Consider the following 9,405-nt stretch of genomic DNA (forward strand, 5'->3'; position numbering starts at 1 on the left):
GGAGTGTTTATTAGCAACCTTTAGACATGTAACTTGGGAGTCACCAAAATCCTGTATATTCCTATTGTAAAGATACCTAAGTACAGGCTGGAGAGATAGGTTAGTGGTTAAGAGCACTGGTTGCTCCTGCAGAGGACCCAGGTTCAATTTATTATGGCTAAAAGATTTTGCAATGTTATGGTAATTAAGAACTCTGGAGGAAAAGCCTGAAGATAAAAAATGCAGAAGTGAACAGGAATCGTCCCCTGCCCCCCTGTGGTTATCCAAGGTAGAAGTCTTTGTTTTCCAGGTATCACATTCCTGTATCCTTTACTCAGTATAAAAATCTTTGTTTCCCAAGGCTTTTGAATTTCTGTTACCTTTGCATTTCTATTACCTTTGCTGCCCTATGTTATCTTACTTAATTACCATGTATATGTTATGTGCCTTTTGCTTGCATTCCTCACATATGAGTATAAAAAACCCTCCAAAACGTGAAAAAAAAAAAAAAATAGGAGTCCTATGACGAACAACCACTCTGTAGTCTCTTATTCTATACACTTTGGCCTTCTATGTTCATCACACTCTGTTGTATGAGAAAGCGTCACTGGTGAGAGTTGAGTGATGCATTAGTATTCCCTCTAACCGCTGTTCCACTGTGTTCCATGAGCAAGATACCTCACTTGGATATAGAGGTTCCATTGTAGATGTGTCACTGAGGACTGGACATCTCTCAGGCACTTACTCTGTGTGTGTGTGTGTGTGTGTGTGTGTGTGTGTGTGATGAGTTGTGGAACTCTGTACTAGTCTCAATGTCACTAAAAAAGAAATTTCTTTGATGAGTAATGTGTGGTGTACCTGTCTGAAATATAAGGATCCATGTTTAGCATAAGAAAGAATTATCCCTTACCTGTTGGCACAAGGATCTGGGCAGAGGCAATTTCATGGTCAAATGGTCTGTCCCTGGGGAGTCTTCACCTATTGGTTCCAGGACTGGATATACCTGGTAAATTTAGCCCTTATGGGTGGAGTCTGGGGAGACCATACACGGGGGCAGGCAAGATCTGGACCAAACAGGGAAATGTGGTTCAAGTGATTTTTTTCCTTCTTCTTTCTTTTTTCCTCTTTTGAGACAGTATCTACTTCTAGACATAGCTGGCCTGCTATAAGACCAGACTAGAATGTATCTCACAGCAATCTTCCTGCCTCTGCTTCCTGAGTGCTAGGATAAAGGTTTGGTCCACCATACCTGCCTCAAGTGACCTTTTCAATTTCCTATAGAGGTTTGAATTTCTTGGAATAACATGAAAAATCAATTCTCATAACTTTTTTATATTTTATATTATTTTTATTTTAAGTGTATGCATGTATTGCCTGCATGTATGTAAGTGCACCTGTGCCTCTCAATGCCCACAGAGGACAGAAGAGCCTGTCAGATCCCTTGGAACTGGAGTTACAGACATTTGTTATCTGTCATGTGGGTGCTGGGATTCAAACCCAGGTCTTCTGCAAGGACAGCCACTGTTCTTAAAGCTGAACCATCTCTCCAGCCCCCTCACTTACTTCTTTAAAAAAAATATTTTATTTATTTTTATTTTATGTGTATGAGTATATTGCCTGCACGTATTTCAGTGCACTGGTGCCATGTATTGCCGCATAGGTCAGAAGAGGGCTTCGGATTCCCCTGGAACTGGAGTTAAGGATGGATTCATAGCTGCCATGCGGGTGCTGGGAATCCAACCAGGTCCTCTGCAACAGCAGTCAGTGCTCTTAACCACTGGGCTGTGTCTCTAGTTCCACTTACTTACTTCTTAATGGTCATTGGTTGAGTTACCAATGTTAAAGTGTTGGTGTTTATAGTGGCTTTGTCTTCCTAGTTCCAGAAATCTGAAATAATCTTTTACTGAAGGACCAAATCTGTCCTCTTTATGCATTCTGTAGTTATTTATTTCTTTTAATATGAATATAGAATTAAGTTCTACATGATGATGCTTTTATGAAAAACTTTATTTGGATTTCTCAAGTATAGTGGCTACATACATGAGACCTAGGAATAATTCAGGAAGCCAAAAGATTCACCTGTACTCTGGTGAAGTTTTCTTTGTGTATCAATCACAATATGGTTAGGAAAGACATATATCCTGACTGTTACATATTTGATCAGAACAAGGCTATCAGTCAACATGTTTATGTTATGTAAACAGCTAGTTGTCTGAAAGATAGTATTCATTTACTTAATGATTCTTGACATATACATGGGTTTTTTTTAATGTAAAAATGCTTTATATGGAGAAGAGATTTTTTTTTTTTTTTTTTTTTTGCAGTATTGGAGATTAGACCTAGGGTCTCATCATTTTGGTCTTTTTGAGATGGTCTCCCTGTAGCTCCAGCTTTCCTGGAACTCACTATGTAGACCAGGCTTGCCTTGAACTCACAGGGATAGCCTGCCTCTGTCTCTCGAGTGCTTGGATTAAAGGCGTGCACCACCACACCAGTGGAGAAAATATTTTTAAATTTATAAATAACCTCAATAGAGAATTTTTAAATGATTTGTGTACACATATGAAAGGAAAAACTCACTGAATGCACATAGTAACTTAAATATTTCAATATTAAAAATGTGATTATGTAACTTGAAAAAATATTTAACTGCACATTGACAAACGGGTATTGCCATATTTTCAGTAAAAAATGAGAATGTGTCACACAAGAATGACACAGGAACTTCAAATTATTCTAAACAGCCCATATCAAATATTTGGGGCATCTAGGAAAAAGGTTGTCAGTTAAAATATAAGATACTTGTTCATAGATTCACCGTTGCCTTGTTTTCTGAATATGTGACTTCACATTGACACTAAATTGCTATCCTGTCAACATGTAAAAGGATGGCTCATTTTATTTCCTGAGTGGCAATGTTTCACATCCACAAAGCACAGGCCTTTGAGGAGATTATAATGCCTCAAACCCCAACAGCCTGCCCTGACAGCTTTTGTATTTTCCTGCATTGTCCCCGCTTGCATCAGAGGCAGCTGTGTGCAAGCTCAAAGAAAAAAAGAAAGAAAAAGATCGTAATGTCTGAATAATTATCAAAATGTTGTTTCAAGGAAAAAGTGCAGATAGTGTTTTTGCCTCTTCTCATGATGTACACAGACGAGACACAAAGAACCCATATGGATTCAAGGTTTGCCAGGAAAGGAAATCAGGATAAGCAGATGGCAGTGCTTTTGCCATATGGCTACTCAAGAATGGACCCATGTTATGGCACCGTGCCAGAGGATAAAGCTAGAAACCCTTTCCTTCTATTCTAAACAGAAGCAGCAAAGAATGAATACATGGTCATTGACATGAAAAGTCATTAGGAAATGACGACAGGAGTTCTTTGTTATATTCAGTTGTGCAAGCTGGCGATTTGACTTCTACAGCAATTGAAGGAGGGGAGGGAATTCATAAGGTTTCCCATATTTTGGATGTGGAATTGAACAGCTAACGATGGCGATTTTATTTTAAACTACAGATGGATATGTAATTCTGTACCCTGAGTACATCAAATCATCAATTTGAGTGTGTGTGTGTGTGTGTGTGTGTGTGTGTGTGTATGCATGCACACACTCACACACATGTCTGTGTCTTAAATCCAATTATCACATTGTTTTTGGAGCTAAATAATAAGCTATACAATACTGTGAAGACTAAATATCACTGAAAAACTTAGTAATTCTTATTTTGACACTGTAAATTTTCACTTTTAAACAAAAGTAGATTATATATAGTTCAAGAGGTAAAGATCTGACTTAGTGGCAGAGTGCTTGTTTCATATTCACAAGGACCTGCTATTAATTCCCAGGACAACAACTGACAAAACAAAACATAGCGGATCAATGGTATCCAGAAGAGCATCTAACTACATAATTGATAAGTCCATGGCTTGCTAAGCCAGGAACACATCTTCGTGATGTGAAAAAATCAACAAAGCCCTCTCATATGCAGTGAACGGTATACATAGATGGTTTTATGAAAAACCGAAAGGACAGTGAGAGCATTTGGAGTGTCACAGCATTCTTCCAAGAGTTGTTGCCGCCTGTTGCTTGTTTAACAAGTTTTTTGCAAGTAAATAGTTTTTAATTTTTATTACTTTGTTTTCTTTAGTCCTTTTAAATATTCTGAAATTTTGAATAAATTTGAAAATTATTCTGAGACAAAAACATTTGAAAACTCTTCAATAACAATAACATGACATGATTGTGTCTTTTTCATAAAAACATCTCATATTTCTCTTTTAATCTTCCAAACATTCCTGTGAGCTTGATTATATTTACATTTCCAATTATACGTATAAAAAATGCACAGATGAATAGAACAAATATGTATTAAGTATTTATCAGATATTATCAAAAACAAATATGTAAGTGATGCAATCAGGAGAAATAATAAGCTCTTTAATGAAACTATGCATGGTTTTACTTAATACAGTGACAATATTAGAATATTTGCTTTAACAGGGAGTTGCATTAAGTAAAGATTACAGGAAAACACTCCTTTTTTTCTTTCAGGATGTCTTTTAAAGGTTACAGATACACAATTATAACCCATTTTGAACCTTACATTTCTTTGTTTTTCTGAGTAATTGATGGCAGAGACAGTGTGTTTCATTTAGCATGAACTGAATGTGGAAATAAAGAGAGCTGTGATTGGTCAAGACCAAAATAAAGAAATAAAGAAGTTAAATATGAATGATAATAAATGACATGATTCTTAGAAGAAATTAGCCAATCAACAGTTTTTAAAGTGAATATCATGCAGTATAACACATGCTAAGTTCTGAAGAATACACGAGTAGAACACACACTGAATTGCACACATTTGAATTATATTTAACTTGCACTATCAGTGATTTATTATACTATATGACATTAAAAGTCTTCAAAATAAAAATCTGAAAGCCAGGGTACACACAAGATATCAATGGCATTTGTGATATGCAGCCTGACTCTGCCGCTCATAGCCTGAAGAGTCCCACCTGGGAACCTCCACTCAGGTGATGCCTTGAATACCAAGATGAATACCAGTTCAATAAAGTTAGAATGCTTGTAGAGACAAGGACTGCAAATTCTATTGATTCATAAGAAGGTATTCAGCAATAGAAGAACAAAACCTTTAAAAATGACTTGTTACAGTCAAGATATGGGTGGAGAGAGAGAGAAAGAGAGAGAAAAAAACACAGAACATGCATTATACATAAAATAGATTACATGTGCTAGATAGCTTCAGTTGTTAACTTGATACAACTGGGTAGAGAGAACCTCAAATGAGGCATTTCTTACATTGGATTGACCTGTAGACAAGTCTGTGGGGGCATTTTTTTCAATGCTGAGTGATGTGAGAAAGCCCAGACTCAGGATTCCACCCCTGGTTGGTGGTGCTATGTTTCATAAGAAATCAGGTGGAGCAAGGGCCAGATGACCAAGCCAGTAAGCAGTGTTCCTCTGCAGACTATGCTTCAGCTCCTGCCTCCAGGTTCTTGCTCTGAGTTCCTGAATTGGCTTCTAAGGATGATGGACTATGAGCTGTGAGCCAAATAAACCCTTTCCTCCCCAAGTTGGTTGGATCAGTGTTTCTATCATAGAAGTAGAAAGCAGGCTAGAACACTGCATGTATATGATTTCATAGTGTTTGAGGTTATGTTGCTCAGTATAATTTAGAAGGTTTAATGAATCAGCAAAGTTTAAAAAATTAAGTAAACTTTTAAAATTAAGTGAAAAAATAGGCTAGTTTATATATTTCTAAGTCCTAAAAATGTCCTTTTATAGATGGATCATGAGTTGTCTAAAGAAGTTCATTGCTCAGGTTTGGCTCATGCAGTCGATTGTTTCTTTTTAACAATCTTGTTTGAGTTGGAAAATTAGAATTTCTCTAAATAGGTAGTCTTCACTGATCTTGTCAGTTGTATGGCAATTTTAGATTCTAAGCCAGTGGGCGTGTAACATAATGATCTAATGAGAACCTGTTTTCGTTCCCCATCTTCCCTTTATTTTCCTTTCTTTCCTGTCTCAAGTCTTCCTGGATAACTTAAGAATCAACCATTTGGGGACTTTATATTACTACTAAAGTGCTGCTAATAGTAGCTATCTTATCTGTAACACAGGTTAATGTTCTTATCAAACAATATTCTACATCAAAAAGTTTTTCAGAATCTCAGGGCAGATGAGTTAGGTATTCAGAATATTTGTAGCTGTCTCCTTGGTAACTCAGAAAATCTGAGGAACTGAAATGAGTTAATAAGGATTATGATTTTTCAAAGCAGCAAAAACAAAAACTCCTCTTTGGGACTCAGAAAACAGTTATAAGAACATTGCTCTAGAGCAAATACATTGATGCAGGCAGCTAGAAGGATAGACTCGTACAATTGTGATCCTAGTTCAGATCAGCAGGAAGACAGTAGCATTTTATAGTCGGAGAAACATATATATGTTTTAAGTATACAGAGGATAACATACATTAAAATAAAATCTTACTGTGGAAGAATCTTTTAGTGTAGAAGGACACTACATAACATTTAAGGATTGTATATTATTATCCAGAGGTTCTAAAATTAAAAAAAAAAAAATCCCATTGGGGTTTGTTTGAATTTTTCTCTACTTAAAATGATACTAGTTGCTAGATACTAAATATATAAATCACAACATCTCAGTGAAATACTGACCATTTATTGTTCAGAATGTATTAGAACAACACTCTTAGATGTATGGAGGCAGATTTTTTTTTTTGTAGTTGTTGAAGTTTTCAAAACCTAAGTTGACTTGGGATCTCCATCTTCATCAAAGGGTTTTCAAGGTTTCTGTAGGTATCAACAAGACCCACTTAGAAAACAGACAGAAAATTGGAGATGAATTATATTTTTCATTGTTTTTAAATCAATCAAGGACAGTTAAATTTTAATCTGTGTTTAAGTGTGGAAAATTTATTTCCCCATTTATCAAAATGGGCACCAATTTTGCTTTATTATTTTCTTCCTTATTGTTTTTTTACCTCTGATGTTTTCATATATGTGTACAATGCATTGTGATCATATTCACTCTCCATAGCCTTGTCTTCTTGTCCTGTTAACCACCATTTGTAAGACCATGCTTGAAAACGTCAAATGCCAACACCAGTTCTACGCATTGGTTAGAATTTAGTCATACAAATATACCACAAAGCATGAAAAATAAGGTGGTGTAATTTCTTCCAAAAGTAAGACGATGCAAACCATCAGCCCATGTCCACTGTACTACAGCTCTGTATGTCCTGCCAATCTCCGTTTCCCAGAACACAAGTCATCCTCAGGAAAGACAGCACCAAACTCCACTTGGTTGCCGATATCTCATAGCTACATGTGGTCCTTGGAAATATGGAGCTAAATTTTAAGTGTAAAAGAGAGTGAAATATAGGCTGTTAAACAACTTACAAGAGATAAATACACAGATTCAAGGGTCCATGGACATTTTTCTGACAGGCACAGGCAGGGAAGAGAGTCCTCAAGGCCCGTTCAGATAATAGAAATATTCAGATAATAGAAACAACAGGTCTGATGTTTGTGACAAACTCCTTTGCTCATTGACTTCCTTAATTAACTCTCCAGCTGGAATGACTTATTAACCTCAGTGGCTACTCACCAGCATAGAGGTGGGTGCTGGAGATGATGTATTTCTTGGACTTTGTACATTTGTAACCAATTTCCTGTTGGTAAAATTTCAGGACAAAAAAATCAACTTCTTTTATAATTCCAGATGCTGAGATCATTGTTACTCTTGCCCTTCAAATCACATTTCCTTGTCCTCTGCCAGTTGTGAGATACCTTTAGACTCCTGTACCCATGAGGGCTGGTATAGCAACAATTGTAAGTTTTGCAAGTCCTCCTTCTTTTCCTCCTTCAGGGACTATTCTGGCATTTCTGAGGGATTCATGGCCAGTTCCATTGTGTTATTGTCAGGAAATTATTAAAATAGTATTCAGAAACCAAAGAACTATTTGTCTATAGATGAATTCATGCCCCAGAGAAGACCAGCTATGGGTGAGGAAGATCACAATCTGTCACTTAACAGAAGCAGAGAGCCAGGCTTCTTGTCACCACATTCTTTACTTCAGCATCAGGAAGTGCCCCTAAGACAGTGCTCTTTATCCTTATCAAAATTATAGGACTGGCTTGCAAATTAATAACTCTGTTCTGGCTACTTAGTGATTCAGGATTTAGGAACCAAGGCTGAGATGGAACAGGTTCTTTGATTGGACCTTGAAGCTGTTATCAATAGCGTAAGGCAGGTACTGACACGCTTACCATTTCTAAGAATGACCTAAAGATGTAGACTGATTGCCTAAGGGAGAAGGTAGCCTACCTAGGGAAGAATTATGAAGAGAAAGTCAATATTCTGAAATGAAAACCTGTAGGTGTCCCAAGTCAGTGTGGAAACAGGTTCCTCTCTAGGCATCTACTTAGCCAAGCTCCTAAGTAACATGAAAAGCCAATATAAGGGCATGGCATATCAGAAATGAAAGGATGATCAATGCTCTTATATTGGCTTGACCAACAAATTGAACACATAAGCTGACAGCCACATGATACTGTCCAAATGAGAAGTCCTATGTCACTGACCTGCTACAAATGATACAGCGTCCTTATATCTTACTACCGTCATACTTGAAGTAGGACAGTGACACCTATATCAGCTGAAAGGGCCATGTCACTCACTACAGATACCTACCCATCCTCAAGGTGCATTTGTTTGGAAGGTTCTTGTTTATTTATTTATTTTTCTTCCTGCAGAGTAACTCCATTACATAGGACATGGGAGTGCAAAAGCTCTTAACCTCACTCCTCCCCTACCTGCCAATAAGACTCTACTTATTGTACAATATTCTTTTATTTTGATGTATCATTTTCTTTAGCAACAAAAATTATTTAAGAAAATGAAATATGCTAATATATTTGTTTTCAGACATGTCTAGGAACTGACTTTAGTTTGCAGTTTTCCTATTGTCATGGGTTTTTTTTTTTTTTGCTCAGTTTTACAAACATGACCACAAGGCTGTTGGCCTTAGTCTTATCTTTACTGCAAAACCGAGTCAATTGTCTACATTTTTCTGAGTCCCTTTTTTCTACTTAAAAGTAAAACACTTATTATACCTTGATTTTAAAAATTTTATAAAACTTTATAAATATAACTAATAGCCCCAAGCGTACACTATTAACATTTTCAATCTCTTTTGCTGAAGCTAGAGGCTGAATGGGAATTTGGCCCATGTTATCACAGATGATATTGTGAACATTTGTTTCCCACTGTATAACAGATATCTGTATTTTCCAATCTTTTACATTGGTGTTTATACAGGTCATTGACTTATAATATTGAAATAATTTCAGGATTTTTATTTAATATCAACACATTA

This window comes from Nannospalax galili, unplaced genomic scaffold (assembly GCF_000622305.1).
Source record: "Nannospalax galili isolate Female #2095 unplaced genomic scaffold, S.galili_v1.0 scaffold461, whole genome shotgun sequence".
NCBI classification, from domain to species: domain Eukaryota; kingdom Metazoa; phylum Chordata; class Mammalia; order Rodentia; family Spalacidae; genus Nannospalax; species Nannospalax galili.